Source organism: Lissotriton vulgaris, unplaced genomic scaffold, assembly GCF_964263255.1.
Source record: "Lissotriton vulgaris unplaced genomic scaffold, aLisVul1.2 SCAFFOLD_742, whole genome shotgun sequence".
Lineage (NCBI taxonomy): Eukaryota > Metazoa > Chordata > Amphibia > Caudata > Salamandridae > Lissotriton > Lissotriton vulgaris.
In genome coordinates, this window is record NW_028249572.1 from 281,330 (window position 1) to 298,695 (window position 17,366).

General features: G+C 47.1%; 1 protein-coding gene across 1 annotated transcript in view; it reads left to right on the forward strand.

The window, feature by feature from the left end:
• Window positions 1-17,366, forward strand: part of LSAMP (limbic system associated membrane protein) — a 548,122-nt gene that overhangs the window by 173,082 nt on the left and 357,674 nt on the right. The window lies entirely within an intron of this gene.

Here is a 17,366-nt window from a genome sequence, read left to right on the forward strand (position 1 = left end):
CAATCAATTGATCGGGTTTAGTAGCAGCCGCTTGTCCAGCGTCTGCAGCTGTAATGGCAGCCCAATCACCACCTAATTCATTTGTGTGATCTTGGTGACGAATCTTGGCCCATACCGGTTGCGGTACGACATTGCCAAACAACATGTCGATATCGGCAAGATTCATTACCGTAGCATCTACGAGCTGCGACAATTCCTTATAATACCCTGCAGGATTTTTACGAGGATCGGGCAAAGTCTGTTTCACCTGAAGCACTTCCGATCGTTTCCATGGGAGGTGTATCCACACTCTCTGGAAATGTGCCGCTATTGGGTTATTAACATCAGTATTATCAGCAGGTACCCAAACCGGCGGAACTTCACGCATAGGATATTGGCCAGACTCAGCTTGTTGGCGTTCAAGATCCTCTACAAACAGTGCGTGAGGGATGGGAGCGAGGCGAAAAGACAGCAACTGCTCGATAGCACGTCGGACATTGGTATCGACTATCAGTCCAGTTGCGAACTGAAGCCGAAGATTAGACAGGGCGGTCAGCACCTCGTCAGGCGCAACGGCCGCTATCTGATCATGTAAAAGTTTACACATTTCGTCAAACACATATCTCTGAGTCGGTATGTTGAATTGACTAAATGTTTCAAGAACAACACGGGGTGGATTTCTCTGCGGATTGTCCATCCAACCCATCGCCATATTGTATAGCGCAGCGCGTTCCCTATTACCAGGAAGCTGACTACGCCTCTGCGGTGGACCATCAGAACCAGCGGACCCAAAAACAGGTCCGAGCGACTGAAAGAAGCTAGCCGCAATGGGAGAATTACGGTTACGAGTAGAGGGACAAGAATAAGACACAGGACTAACAAGAGAAGGAGTAGAAACGTTGGCAACAACAGGGGTTAACAACACAGGAGCAGTAGCGTGAGTAGGAGTATGTGGAAGCGGAGGAGCAGTAGGGATAGAAACAGGCACAGGAGCAGGAACAGTCGGAAGAGCGGGTGCAGGTTGAGGAACTGGTGGAGGAATAACAGGTGGAAGAACAGGTACGGCAGGGACCACAGGAGCAGCGGTACCCTGTACGTACGGAGGTGGCGACTTCATAAGATAAGACATTAAAGGATCCTCAACTGCCTCTTCCCTCTTATCCGACTCCGTAGGCAAAGCAGGATAGCATTTATCTATGGTCATACGCTGTAGCCTCTCAAACACTTCCTTATCCTTATCCTCCTTATCACGCTGAAACTGCTCAGCTTTCTTCACAATAGTAGCAACATTATCTCGCTCACTGCGTTTATTTTGTCTGATCTCTTTCTGTCGGGCTTCTTTGCGCCACAACCGAAAGGCATCAAACATGGCCGGCCTTGATTTACGTTCGAACAACTTTATTTCCAAATTATCTAAGATCGACGCTTCGAAGCTACCGTGAGGTGGCCAACGAAGATCGCCGTCTTTCTTTGTATATTTTATCCAATAATCGTTAAAAGCAATCGGGCCTAGCCCATGTTTGCTATACAAGTCATAAGTAGGAGTTCCAACCGGAGGTATCGGACACGAGTCCTCCAGCAGGGAATCCGCATCACAAGGTCTAAAGCAACTGAACAAAGTACTACGACCAGGCATCTTGCACACTAGCCGAGTTTCACAAACTTCAAGGGTTACGGGATTTCGGGATTTACCAAGTCCCAGCAAAGACAAAACCCTCGGTCTTTGGCGGCTGCAGTCGTCAAACAAATACAACAACAAAGTACGCTAGCAAAGTGTCACCGACAAAAACACTCACACAGCGTGTACAACAACAACAAAACACTAGTGTTTACAACAAAGACACTCGCTAAAGTGTCTACAACCAAGGATTCTGGGAGCGACCCACAAATACTTAACTCAAAGATCAATGGCGTCCTCAGGAAGGCCCGTCAATCGTCTCGCTATACCAAGGTCTACGCCAGGCGCCAAAACAGGTCTACAGTCAGGGCAGCAGTCCGTCGCAGCCGTTAGGAGGCGGGAATCTTCGCGGGAAAAGTCTTCGGGCCACTTATTTCGACAACAGGATCGATGAAGCGGGGTGCACCTTCCCTCGGAGATTTCACACGAAGTTCCTCACGATCGTCGGGCTTGGACCGGTACCACTGATGCAGCCCAACGTTGGGCTCCAACTGAAGGACTGGGTTCTTTTGGACCCAGCGGTGCCAGGGCACAACACCTGAAACCTTCGTGGGTAACCTGCTCCGGCGTACAAGTCACAGAGACACGGGACACTTCCTTCGGCGTCAAAGAGTCAAGGTTTATTTACTGCAGGGAACACAGAAGTCACGACAAGTACAACACGTGCAACTTGGGGAGACTGCTTCAAATTGGTTCTGTGGATCGCTCCTTTTATACAGTTTTTACCCATAGGCTAACATTGAACACAAAGGTTTATAACTCAGTTCCCACATCTAGCTCCCAGAGGGGTCGCTTTGGTCGTTTTAAAACACACAAGGTCCGGAACATAAGTGCGGAAACATTTGGCGGTTCCCAACTGTAAAAACCCATCTTCCCACCATTAGCAAATTCCAATCAGCAGTAAAGTAGATCGAAATAGGAACGAAGACAGGTGCAGAGGAAGACGGAGACAGTGGGGAGATTGGAAAGGGTGTAAAAGGGGAGTGTCGAGAAGCACGAGATACAGGCATCAAAGGGACGTGCCTAATGAGATGCACGGCTGAGACAATAAGCCCGTGCGGCAAGATGAGCCTCGAGCGGCGCCATCTGCCTTACAGTAGCATCCCCCTCGTCATAAAGACACTTACAAAGAACATGTGTCTTTCGCCATATCTTGGAAGTCCCAGGGTCGCGAAGCGGACAGCGTCCGTTCGCTGGCTACTTGAGGGCAAGAGACAAAATGGATGCCGTATCTAAGATGGAACCCGTGGGTACAGATGAGAAACCCACATAACAAACGAACGGTTTAAGTTAGCACAGCGAAACTGCGCACACTTACTAAACTCGTCATTTGCGGTTCATAGATACTAGACTCGACCATATTCGTGCGAGTCGAAAACACCACTTACAATTGTCACGGAACCTCAAGGGGAGCAGATGTTTGCCCACTCCTAAGTGCGCAATGACTGTTTGGTCGGCCATCTCTGGCTGCCCAAAACAGTCATGCGCACTTCCATGTTCTCCATGCAGGCTGCATCCCAGCATGTATGGAGAACATGCCCACCCCTCCAGCCACCGGCTGAGTGCTGTGTCACGGCGCTCAGACACATCACAATGCTACATTAAATGATCGGGTGGAGAGCTATAGCGGTATTTGTGGGTCGACATCTGTCATTGTGTTTGGAGAGTTGTAATGGTGTTTGCAGCTGTGAGCTGTAATGATGTGTGAAATGGAGAGATAGAACCGTCTTAGTGTCAGATTGCTTTGATGCTGTTTAGTGTCAGCAATGAAATGGAGTTTGGGTTGGAGAATTTTAAAGGGATTTTGTCCTGTGAACTTCAATGGTGTCCATGGTTCAAGAGCAGTAATGTGTGAAAAGGACAGGTATACCTCTCTTTGGGGTTGGGTGTTGTTTTTAGCTTTGGTGGTATTTGTAATAGGAGATTTGCTGCTGTGTTTGTGGCTGGAGATCTATAATGATTTTGGTGGTTGTCAGTTGTAACAATGTGCGGAATGAATAGGTGTAACATTGTTTAGTGTTGGAGAGCTCGGATGTTGTATAGTGTAACACTGTAGTGGAGTGTGTGTTGGAGAGCTGTAACTGTGTTAGTGGCAGGAGGTCTGTGACTGTGTGTGAGGCTGGGAGAGTGATGATGCTACGTGTGGCTGTAATGTTTTTGAGCTGTTAGAGCTGTAAGTGTATCTGTGTCAATTGACCTGAATGGTGCTATGAGTTGCACAGCTACAGGGCACAAGTCCTGAAAAAAGAAGTGGAGGGACGCTGTCACCGGAAGTGACGTCACGACAGGAAGTGACGCCACGAAAGGTGCTGAGCTCCTCGTCCCAGAGGGGCCAAAGAGTGAAGTCCAGCTGTTTAGCTGGGGGGATGGCATCCCCCCGGTAAAATAAGTGGGGGGACACCGTCAACCCGCGTGGTACCCCGACTCGAGCCCTGCACAGCTATAATATCTACCATGGAGAGGGGTAAATGTGCGTAGGGTTGGAGGCCTCTGTTGGCTTTTGAGGCCCCATGGGTTGTTGCTAGTGTGTGGTGATGCTTATTTTAGCTCTTTTGTCTATTATGAGGAAGGCACAGTGATGACTGTGGACTTATTTTGTATGTGGCTACTTTTCCTCAGTTGGGGGTATGTAGTAGAGGGTCTTAGCTTTATGAGGGGTGTGGTCTAACCTGTTGGGGTCTCATGCATCCAGAGATCATTGTTGGGTGCACAATGGATAACAATATTTGGTGCTAGTTGGACTTGGGTGAAGCTGACACTTCTAGACTGAAGAAGTAGTCAACTAGGGAAGCTGCCAGCACCCACGCCCCACCCTCAGCGGGCCTAGGTAGGCGCTAGCTTTGAGTGAGTTGTTGTGCCCGTCAGCGCCGCAGTACACCACTCCATTCCTCGAGGGAAAGAAGCTGTCCAGACATCCAGGGTTTACAAAATGAATATGCATGAGTCACATCTGCATAATACCACAGATCTAAATGTGAAGCATTTGCATATTCTCTGATCACTGAAGCAGCTGACAGGTTTGCATCCACCGATGACCGAGCTCTGCACCTGTTTTGGAAAGATGCCTGACAGCCCCTGAGACTGGGAGCCTGGAAAGCTGTGGTTGGCTCTTTGGGGACCCCTAAGGGCCTGTTCTTATCATTATGAGTGTTTTCAAAGTGATTTTAGTGTCCTGCGGCCATAGCAAGATGGCCTGAGCGCTTAAGTATATATTAATGTTGACCTTATTAGGCACTCCTGAACTGGAACTTGGCGAGTTAAACTCTGATATTTGCATCTGCAGGTTGCAAGTGCTACTTCTGGTAATGCTTATGCTACCCTCCATCCTTCTGATGTCAACAAACTGAGCACCATTAACCCCTTGCCAGCGGTCGGAATTTCGCTCTTGTGCGGCACATTCCGATCGCGGGCTTAGTCGTGACGGCTCCCGGCCGTCATCAGCACACGAGCACTGTGTGCCATGACGGACGGGAGCCGTCACCAGCATGCAAGGGGTTAATATGAGTAATACTGGCATCTGATAAGTACAGTTGAAGATATGGCCTAGTGGCTGCAGCTACTGTGCTTGGAACCTTGAGACAGGATGGTTTGAATCCTGGCATTGTTGCTAGACTCAACATTGTGTGATTCTAGGCAAATCTTCAGGGCAAACCTCATTCTGCCGAAATGTGTGTAAAATGTATTTGTGTAATCCTCGGATGATGTACATGATCTTGTGGATCATCTCCAGATCCTTCGCTATTGTACAGCGCTTCGTTGCTTCACGGCCAGGTTCTCACTATATAAATAGTAATGCATACACGTGCAGTGCCTCGAACCAGCAGAAGTCTGCTAAGTGGTGCTGTATAAAAACAATTCACAAGTGGCATTGTTATACTTGTTGTTTTAAACATTTTAATGAAGGCGCTTTAAACTCTACAGAGCAGGGCGTCGGGCATGGAGCGAGTTGTCACTGGGTGAGAGCCGCCTTGCGGGTTGTGAGTGTCACACTCTATAGGATACAAACATATATGGGCCATCTAGTATGCCTGGCAGATAGAGGCACTTTTTGCCTGTGGATTAGCTGATGGCTGTGGTGGGCAGATGCATGGATCTTCCTTATGGATTGACTATCTGGAACACGTAATCCCCATATCTTTATGGTATGACCATGTAATATTTCCTATGGTTTTCTGGTCATGCGCTGTTTGCAAGGCCTACCTAGTGTGGAACACTTTATGGTCCCCCGTGCAGCTGTGGACCGAGGTGGGTGCCCTGGTCCTGTAAAGTGTTATCATAGACCGCACCGTTCTTCACTTTTTTCTGGGTTACATGTCGTGCAGTGTAATCCACGTGACTTCCTTATCATGTCATGTGTTGTGAGGACATCATTCTGCTAATTGATACTTTTGAAACCAGAAAAAATCTGTCCTCTTTTGACTGCAGAATGCTGGTCAGTAAGCCAAACAATGGTGCCTGCCTCGGTGCTGGCCGTGCGCCAGGGTCCCGTGCTGTACTGGTGGCCTTTGTATTCCTGCTCTCTGAACCCCCCTGTACTGTCCTGCTCTCTTGCACCCTCTGTTATATATTACTCCCTTGCATCTCTGTATGCTTCCTTCTTCCCTTGCACCCCCCTGTGTACTCCCCACCTGCCTTGCACCCATGCTCTGTGAAGGGAACCCACATGCAATGTCCTTCTCTCTTGCGCCCCCTTGTGTACTCCCCACCTGTGTTGCACCCACGTTCCGCGAAGTGAACCCGTTGCACTGTCCTCCGGCACCCTTATGTATTCGGCCCCTGTCTGGTGCCCCTCCACTCTGAAGTACACCTCTATGCACTCCTCTCCTCTCCTGCACCCCTGTTTTGTACTTCACTGTGTGAAGTGAACCACTGGGCATTCCCCTTCTCTCTTACACCACTATGTCCTCACCATCTGTCTTACACCCATCTCCTTTAACAAGAACACCTGTGCACTTACCTCGTCTATTGCACCCCTGTATATTATCCATCCGTTTTGTACCTTGCTGTCTGAGGTGAACCCATGTGCGCTTCCTTCATCTCTTGCGCTTGCTGTCTGAAGTGAACCCCTCTTCCTTCCCCTTCTTTGCAGTCACCTCGCACTTACACACCTGTGCACTCCCTTCCTCTCTCACAGCCAGTGCTTAATTTGTGCTGGTGCTTAGTACTGGCACTTAATATTAAACACCAGTACTTATGAGAAGTGTGGCTCAATGATTAGAGCGGCAGACCCTGATGCAGAGGTCTAGCCCAGGACCAGGGTTCAATTCCCCGCTCGGCGGGTCTTGGGCTCAAAATTCCACGGACCTGATAATTCTCGCCTCGGTGCCTATTCCAATCATGGAGTCCCACTCTGCAACTCTGGGCAATAGCTTGCTTAATCTCCACAACGGCTCCCACAACGCTAAGGATGCCCGGCCTCTACCTTGGGGGTGCCCAGGAGTGGACGCCTCACAGGGAAAGCCAGGTATCAATTTACATTTACATTTATGACAGTCCGCCACATGGTGACGCTGTCTGTTTAATTTACACATGAGCACAACAACAGCTGTTTATTAGTTCAATATACATTAAAATGTCTAATACCTGCTGCCCAAGCCATTCTTATAGCTTTGGAATATTCTGAATGTCACCCGTGTAGGAGTCTGATGCTTAGTGGTTGTGTTGGTTATATCGTTGGCAGGGATGGCAGGGGCATTGGGTAGTGCAAATTGCAGAGGGCTCCTAAAGAGGGCCCCGGTACTTATGTTTTTTTCTTCAAATTAAGCCCTGCTTGTATCCCTGTTTTCTCTACTTCTCTTGTACCCATGCTATATGAAGTGCACCCTTCTCCTCGCGTCTACCGCTGATTACTTTCTTCCTCTCCTGCCCACCCCCCGCCCCCCACCACACACACACACACACGTGTCCCTCTCTCCCTCCCCTCTCCTACCGTTGCTGTGCCTCGTCTCCGTTGTACTTTCTTGCACCCCTGCTCTTGAGGCCTGCTTTCTTTCTTCACCTCCTACCCCCTTGAGCCCCTACCTCCCCTCTCTGTCACCCTCCTTCCCCGACCCCCCTTGTACTTTCCTGCACCCCTGCTCCCGGAGCCGGCCCGTAGTCAGCAGCGAGGGAGGCGGGCGCAGCCGGTCTGTTTACTCGGCACCAACCAAAGCAGAAAATGATTGTGTTTCATTCCTGACTACACACGCGCTCTGAAGTGGAGCTGCTGCGGCGCGAGCTAGGGAGAGGAATTAAAGGAATCGTTTACTGGAAACCCACGGGAATAACCCCACCGCCGAATCCCTTCAAGAAGGCAGATTAGAGAAGCAAAAAAAGGCGACGCTTTAGGAAAAAGCAGAACCCGTGTTTATTTCTAGCGCTAAACGTTCCAATTGGAAGAAATGAACGGCAGGAGATGGGGTCGCGGCTCGAAGGAAGGCGAGAGCCGCGCATCTGGCGCGAGAATACCACGAGAGCCGCGCTGCAGGGCCAGTTTTGCGCCACCAGGAGGCGCTCTGTAATGACTCACTGTCGCCTTGTGAGTGTGCGATTGTTTGAGGTCACAGACCACGTGCATCACCTGTGCCCCTAGAGGTAGAAGGATGGACGGTGTGACGTCATAGTGCAAGTCAGGGGCATCTGCATTGTTTCAAGGTCCCCTTCAGAGTGCACGATTGTTTGACGTCATAGTGCCTGTAAATCCCCTGTGCTCCTCTACATACAGGTAGAATGATGGATTGTGTGACGTCATAGTATATTTGAGGGACACCTGCAATGTCTCAAGGTCCCCTTGTGCTAGATTTTTTGACGTCATAGCGTGCGTAAAGCACCTGTCTACAGACTGAATGATGGATCACGTGACTCAATAGTACAAGTGAGCAACACCTGTACTTTTAATGTCCAATTATTTAAGGGTTAAAGTACCCCCTGCCATACATTATAAGGATGTTTCAAGTCACTGAGGAGTTCCATAACCATAAAGAGGAAAAAGGCCGAAGGCAGAATTCCTCTATAAGGTTACGGAACTCTGAGGTGTCATGCAATATCCTTAGTATGTAACGCAGGGGGTACTTTATCCCAGTAAATAAATTGACACTCATCACCTTTCCCACAAACCACTGCAAACAAGAAGAATGAAAATAGAACACTAGTGCAAGATTAAACACATCAAAAACCTGTTATTTGTTTCCAAAAGGTATTAGAGACGTTTCAATACAAGTCAGTTAAAAAGAAAAGGCTGCAGTAACTCAGAATGTATGGAAACACAAGGGAAGATGTTAACTTTTTTATAATTATCTAAGGAAAGCAGAAAATAAACATGTTTGTTACTTTCAACAGCTACTCCACGACCTGAAGAGATGTGCCTTTATGCAGGGATTGCAGAATCCCATGTATTGTAATGTTATTGTCAGTGATGCCATAGCAAATGTTAGACTCATTTGTAATCTGTAGAACAAAACTTCGGTACTGCTTGGCTGCTTCAACAAATGTATTTATTAAATGCTTTCATCACTGAAAAATCACGCAGAAATTCCATTCCGTATTTGCCATGGAGTTAAGCTCCATGAGGGAAGCTGACGTGCATTGATAACCACATTTCAGAAGCCTCTAGAAGGAACCAGGGGGCATATTACCAAGGGCCATTATCGCCGCCTTAGCAGGACTTTTTCCCGCTAAAGCGGCGATAATTTCATCGCCCTATTACCTAGCTGTCGCTGACACCAGTTAGCGACAGCTAGTAGGAGATAGCGATCATCTTGGGGCCCACTTTGCATGTCAGCGATATTTATCGCTAATGACATGCAAAGTGGGCGTGCCAACATGTTAGCGACTGGAAACAGTCGCTAATATCGCTATCTTCAATTATCAACAAAGCCAAACTTTTGGAAATATTCGCGCTAAGTGCGAATATCTCCAAAAGCTAACGCCTGCCCAGAGCAGTTCATAGCCATGCTATCCAATTTAAGGTGGATAACATGGCTAAGATCATTGTCACGATAATGCATGAATATCGCTGATTTTTCAGCAATATTCATGCATTTAGCAGGATTTTTAACGCTTTTGAGATAAACCTTGATGATATCAAGGTATCTCAGCAGTAAAAATCGTCGGAGCGCGGCGATATAATTTTAGCCGCTAACTATGCATAGCGATAATTATCGCTCAGGTATCTTTACTAGACCTGGACAGTGATCTCTGCTCCGTTTGCAGAGTTTTCCGAACTCCCCACTCTTTCGGAGCACGTGGAGTTCCGAATAACTCAGCGTAGCAGAGTTTTTTCCTCATTCGTACTCTCCAACGTCATTATTTCTGAACAAGGGTGGTCAGATTTCTCAACTCAGGCGGTCGCGAATGGTCGAAGCTGCTCACATTGAGAAACCTTCCGTTCGCATAGAGAAAGCTGCAGCTCGGGCAGAAGAATCTACTCGAGCATCGAAAAAAGAAGCAGCGCCCTCTTGCGCTGCGCATGGTGCTGTTTGTGCTGATTTTACAGTGCAGGACAAACACCCGGCGCTGAAATTCAATGCAAACTGCATGACCAAACGCATTTCGCCGCTTGCAAAGCTCGGCGTGTTGCAGCAGAGTTTTTTGGTCACTTTGCAGGGTTAGAACTCCACAAACTCCCCCCAGGCCTAATCTTTAAATTCTATTTCTCCAATTGCCAGGTGAAAACCAGGGGTGAGTTGACGCGAGCTGGATAAACTGTCAGCAGGCGGCCTTTAAATGTATCTGTGCAAAGACATATCATCTACTTGGACGGCAGCAGCTGGACTGGGAACAGCAACCGGCCCTGGCAGATTTCCGCTCGACCGGCCCTGGGAGCGGGTGCTAGCAATAAGCACTGCTTCCACCTTTGTTACAGGGGGCGGAAATTGCAGCATTGCTGCAAAACCGGCCCCCACGGACACAAACCGGCCCCCACGGACATAAACCCGGTACCCACCCCTCCTGGGAAATGCCCGCTGCTCGCTACGGCCAGTTTGGCCCTGGACATTAGTTTTGAACATTCACGCATTCATGGGACAAGTACAGTCCTTTCCTCGGCTGTCAACAGGTTTAGTAATGTCAAGACAAGGTGGCATTTACGGGTTACAGAATGTAAGCGCTGTTCATGGCAGTGCGTATTGACTCAACAGCCCTTCGCACTGTAGTTAGAATGATGGAATGTGTGTTGTGATAGCACCTTGGAGATTCCATTAGAACGTTACATTGAATGATGCCATAGTACTTGTCAGACTCACCAACCAATCAACCCGTTGCATTGTGCTGTGCCATAATACTAATCATGATCTCCTGTAGATGATTTCATTGTTGGCTTCAGTGACGCCATAGGCCAGGGTTGGCTCTAGAGTACCCTTCCGCATGCAGTACTAAGGTTTGACTAAGTGATCTCTGTACACGCTAAACTCCTATGTTACTACATCTGTGCAGTTAGCATGTAATATTTGTCGCGATAGCCCCAAGCCCTTAATACATGTAGGCTGGTTGATTCTGTGGTAGCGACACACGTGTGACTCCTCTGTACCCGTATCTATTTATCTGTACAGTTGTAATGTTCTATTCATCAATGTCACAGCGCATGTGTTGCTGCTCTGCGCCCTCCTTCAGGCAGTTAAAATATTGCATTGATGTCATGCATGTGATGTTCTTTTGTGTTTCTCTCCTTTCTGTCACAACATTGGATTGCGTGATTTCACATTACATGTGAATGTGCCCATGCCCTTCTCCGTACACATAGTATGTTAGGTTGTGTAATGTCATAGCACACACAAGGCTACTCTCTACCCTTTCCCATAGAGTCCGAGTCTTGTATAATGTGATGTCACATTTCAAACATGGATCGTCCGTACCGTAGTATAGAGTAAGAATTCTTTATTGTTGTTATACATCTGAGGCACAGCTGCCTTTGAGAGCACTTGATTGTTTGACATCATAACGCATGCAAGGATCCTCTGTTTGAGTGTGTGATGTCATACTTCACGCAAGGTTCTTCTGATTGTGTTAAAACGCTTGATTTGGTGATGTCATAATACATGCGTTACTCATCTGTAGCTTTCTCTATACAGTTAAAACGTAGTGATGACGTAGTGCAAGTCAGGCTCACCGGTCCCCATTCTCTGTAATGCTAAAATATTTGAATATGTGATGTCACAATGCAAGCTAGATTTTCTTGTATAATCAGAACGTTTGATTGTGTGATGTCATAAAACCACGTAATTGCCTTACTGCTAACATTCACAAATCAGTAAGTCAGTGTTGGAATACACAAAGACCATGGGACAATCAGATTCAGTCCATTCCCCACCCTTCTACTATAGGTGAAGTGTTCTGCCCCAGTCTTTTTTCGGCCGCCATCTTGGGTGGATTGTTTGTTTGGGCATCATCCACGATACTGTAGCTTTTAGAGTGGAAAATGGTGTGCGAGGGACTCAGAATCCAGGCGTGTAATGTTCTGGGAAAAGTGAGGTTGGATTTCTCTCAACTTATTCGCACAATGAATCACAATTAGAATGAGCTTTGGACACTTTGGCTGATTTCCCCAGAGCTGGCCCACCACTTATAAGTCTATATGTATACATTTATATATAACTTTAACCTTGGCCTTTTTTCCAATGCTGGGTTCAAGGCTCGTGGGACGCATTTCTCACACAAGCAGCGCAGGCGGCCTCAGTAATGGCGGGATAATGAAACTGCACTATTGAGGTGTGTGGCAGGTCGCAGTCGCGCTCCAGGATTCATTTTCTAAAGCGCCCCTACCCCGGGAAGAGGCCTCAGACCGGATCAGTGTACAGGCTTACAAGCAATGTATACAAATTATATGGCATGTGTTTTCCCTGCTCCCTTCTTACGAGAGGTTGCCAAAGAGTGTTCAAAGTATGTTGTGAGTCTTTAGCCAACTGGATGTTTGAGCTAGGATCGAGGTCTCCTTCCAGGAAAGAAAATATGGTTCTTAAGACCCCCACTCTACTTGTTTGTAGCAGCCAATAGGAAAGCACTCCTCCTGAGGGAACACAGTGACACAATGAATAATATGTGGGAAGTGTGAGCATGCACATCTCTGCCAACCCACACGGTGCCAATATATGTCAATCGATATCGGCTTCGGTCTCATGGTCACCTGGCGAGGAGCTGATATCAGACGGGGCAAGAAAGACGAGCTGGAACCCCCTCAGAGAGTGGTTTTCCAACTCATCTTTGAAAGCTGTGAACAGCAGATGTCCATTAAGGGGTGTGAAAACACCACAGGACACCGGTGACAGTGTCAACCCTTTAGGTATTTTGTATTCTGTAGGGGTGGGGAAATTGGTGGGGGTCAGAGTGCCTCTTAGATAGTTCCTTGCACTACGCCAGCCCCCTCTTCACATGGTGAAATATATTTCCAGGTTGGCAGGTCTGCATGAACAGGGACTCCCACCCAAAGACATCTCTGGCAACTCGTATCCTTACACAAATTGGGTAAATTTAATGCATGAAAAAATTTATAAATATCTTGAAGGCTTGCATTGACATTTTACCATAATTTAACATAATCCATCCACCACAGGGACCTATAGGATCATAACTTACTAGAATACTTAATACCACCCTCAAGCACACATTTGGGACATTCCTGGCTAACCACAATCAGACAGTTGATGATGATGATGAATTTATAAAGCGTGCAAAACCCTAAGGTGTCTAGGCGCTAGCCGTGAAGCAGACGGATTTGGCTCAAGTAGATTAAGCATTATGTCCAAACAGCCATGCTTTTAGACCCTTTCTAAATTTTAGCAGATCTGTCTCTTTTTTGAGTGATGTTGGTAAGGAACAGTTTGATTGCTGTATTGGTGAAGCTGTTACCATCCCACCTGGGCCTTTTTATTCTCGAGACAACAAGATTTCATAGTTCCAAAGTTCAAGAGTGTCTTTGCGAAAGTTTTCCAAGCACTCAAGGAACTCTTCTGGTGTTGAGGTCCAGGTATCAGCAGTTCTTTATTCAACTTATCCAATTAGGCAGTTACACTTGGACTTTCCACTTTGCCAACACATGTTTCGCCTTTTGCGGTAATCGTGACAGCAGACTTCATCAGGGCACGTTCCTTGTACATAAAGCTTTATCCTTTTGTTAGAAGTAATAGATAACTATAGTTCATTCAGAATAATCATGGGAGCATGTATACTCTTGTTAGGCCCCAAGTCTTGAATGGAGACTGGTGTCAAGTGTGTTACAGGCTTGGAGTCTACAATGGGAAACGGTCCCGCGGAGTATCGGGTTCCTGGCGTGCAGGGACTTAAGGGAAACCACCAGAGAGCCAGATCAAGGGCGCCGTGTATTTAAAAGGTGCAAGTAATACCCCAGCCCATAGCAGCAGATGGTTAATCTCAACACCCTTAAACTGCAGTCTTCAAAAACAAGATGGAGGTACCAAAGTGGAACAACTACACAACCTCACTTAACAAACCCACCCCTCCCAGCAACCCTGTGTAGACTCTCTGATCCCCTTTATCAAGTCCACTGACCCTGGTCCACAACCCTGCCGCGTTGGGAATTGAACCCTGGTCCCAAACCGTCCTCTGCTTCCCGGTCTGCCGCCTCTAACCAGTGAGCCACACCACCCAAGAAATAGAGTTTGCCAAAATCACAAAAGAAAATGTATGAACTATTCAAAGATAATTTGTAGAATCTGAGACATTCAGCACAATAATTGCCTGAGGAGCTCGCAGGGTGTAGAAAGCTACAACATCTACAACGGTGTCAGAAGAACTCAATAATATTGGAAAAAGAGAGTCTCCAAGACAAGGAAGGAGATCTTGTGGGTAAAGTAAATAAAAAAAGAGTTAGGAACTTTTCACTTGGAGGAGGGAGGAGGTAGGCAGCTAGGAAAGGTTTTGTGATGCAAAAAAACTGTTTGTAACAACAATGTAATAATAGTGGGTAAGTTGGTGCCCCATCATTGATCAAATCTGTCAGTGCTGAATGTGGAGGGATGTCTGGAAGACACGAGCAACCGGACTTCATTGCATTGAATATAAATAAAACATAGAATCGTTGCAGACATTTGAGAAAATGTGGGTGTTGTTTCTAGAGACTTGCAGTTAATGTTGTTATAGAATTTAACTCTGTTACAAAGTGAAACATTAGAGAAGGAGAATTTTCGTTGTGTGTAGTTTTATTTGGACGTGTAATTTATATTTTTTGGGGAAAACCTAATTAAACCTGTCCCTTTTGTAGATCATCAAACTAATTATAAAAATATTAATAGAAAATAGCTTTTACCACATTAGTTTTTTTAAGAAGCAACAACACCTTGCCAGGTTACCTAAAAGAGGTTCATGTAGGAAACAAAAAGTTGCCATGATGAAGTGCCCACAGGTTGCAGTTCAGGGGAGGCGAGGAAGGCAAACCTTATGCCCTACACTGCTTCCACCCACAATTCCTGTCAAATAGTTATGTCACTTCCTGCTGTGACGCAGAATTAGTCCTGGGAGGTCCAAAATGGCCGAAAGTGACTTGCGCATTAATCTTCGGTCAGACTTCCAGTGTCCACTGTCTGTCTGGGCGCCTGCCACGTGCTCACGTTCGTCCTACTGGGGTAACACACACTTCTGAAACCAAGCACAGTGGTGCACCACATTGAGTAAACAATGGCAAGACATTTCATTTAAAAATTAAAAGGAAAGTCCAGTCTAAAACATAACGGTGCAGGAAAAATGAGCTGGAATGAAATGAACCTCTCCTCGACTAAATAACCTCTTATGTTGGCGGCTATGCCTTGTGTGTGGGGTCAGAGGTCACTACAAAGTCAGGAAATAGAAGAGAATCTAACCGAGGGCCAAACACCACTATGAGAAACTAAAACTGAGCCTCATGAATGATTTACAGCAGGTGTTTTAAAGATGTCACTTGGGTCCAGAAAGGATAATTTCTGGAAAAGTTGAAAATGTCTAATGTTTTAAGTCAACTTCTATCAAATGATTCTTTTATCCTTCAATATACCCTTAGGCCTGCCCTTACTGAGAGGGGATCACTGTCACAGCAGAAATGGGACGTGCATTTGTAGTTAGAGCACCGAAAAAGTGTCGTTAGTGGGCACCAAGCTGATAAAATGGGCTTTCTTTGCACTTTACCCACACACGCACCGTACCCACACACACGCCAAGCCTTCTCACCTCAAATCCTACAGAAACAGTGCTCTCTGTCTAAGGGATCCATGAAGCACCCTTAAGCACAGGGTCGGATGCTACCAGATGACCCTAGTTTGTCCAGTTCTCGCTGGTGGTGGTGGGAAGGGGGTGTTGTTTAGCTATCTTGCCACCATTTTCTTTGGAGCCAGTAGAGAGCGCCATCCATGTCTCACACATATTCCTCCCCTGGAGATAGATTTAATTTAGAGCTTTTTGCAGAGCACACAAGGAGGGGGTATAGAAGAAACAGAGGGCGGTGAGATGACTGAGTGATGCGGCAGTAAACTTCCAAAGGGGGGCACCCACAATTGGGGGCAGATTTTCAAGCCCCTTGCACCTCTTTTTCGCCACCGTTATGTCACTTTTGTGACGAATCGGTGGCGCAAAGCCAGCCCCATGCTGCGGGTATTTACAACGTGATGCATCTTGGAGATGCGTCGCGTTGTAAAGCCCTGCACCACATGTAGGTGTTCCGTGTAGGGGGGTGTTCCGGCGCAGGAACGCCTCCTAAAAGTGGGTGAGTGAAATCTGCAATATTTCACTCAATCAATTTTAAGGCCATGCTACGTCAAAACCCTGCGGATGCTTGAAGCAGGTGTAAGGATTTACGCAGAATGTTAGAGACCTGGCACCCCTGAGCCTTGCTGGAGCTGCGTCACCGCCTTTCCGGAGGGGAATGCGACACGCATCTGCCCATCCATGCGCAATGGTGCGCCGCATTGTAAATGCCGCGCATCAGTGGTGGCGCACGGGTGGGCAGATGCATCGCAACTCTTCTGCCGCATCCCTGCTGATTAGCAGAGATGCGCCAAAAGTCGTAAATCTGCCCCTCCGTCTTCGATTATATCACTTTGTATCACTCGGGAGGTTTTGTAATCAACCATTTACCTTTGATAACCAGGAGCCAAAGTTACTTAACAAAAAAAGTATTTTTTGCTTTGGCGCAGTGACCCCCCTGAGCCTCATCTATAGTAGGGCAGGCAGCCTGTGAGATCTGCGGAGGCTGTGGCCTCCCGTCCCCTGGTGGAGGCCCACCCACCATACCTGGAGATGCCCACCAGGATTCAGGTAGCCAGGGGTCTCTGTGCCTTCAATGGAGCGGGCGCCAGCTCCATCGAAGGCTCTGTGTGAGTGATTGGACGTGAGTGTGAGTGACAATGAAATTCGTAGGAAAGTAAGTGAGAATAGAGGAAAGTGAATACAACTTAGCGAGAATGACTGAGTCAGAACAAGTGAGAGAGACGAGGTGAAAATGTGAGAGAAAAATAAGAGTGAGTGAAAGTGAGTGAGAGTCGAAGAGTGATGGTGAAAGTAAGCAGGCTTGAAGACGAGTGTGAGTGAAGTAAACAACAGGAACATGAGTGAGAATGAGTCTGAGTGAATGGAATGGTGAGTGAGTGAGAATGAGTGGGACAAAATAAGTGGGACTGAGTTAGAGTGAAAGTATGAATGAATGCAAGTGAGTGAATATGAGTGAGCGTCATTGATGAGTGTGAGTGAGTGAATATAGTGAGACACGAAAGGTTATTCTAGGCCTAAGGGTGCTTGCACATTTGGCATTAGG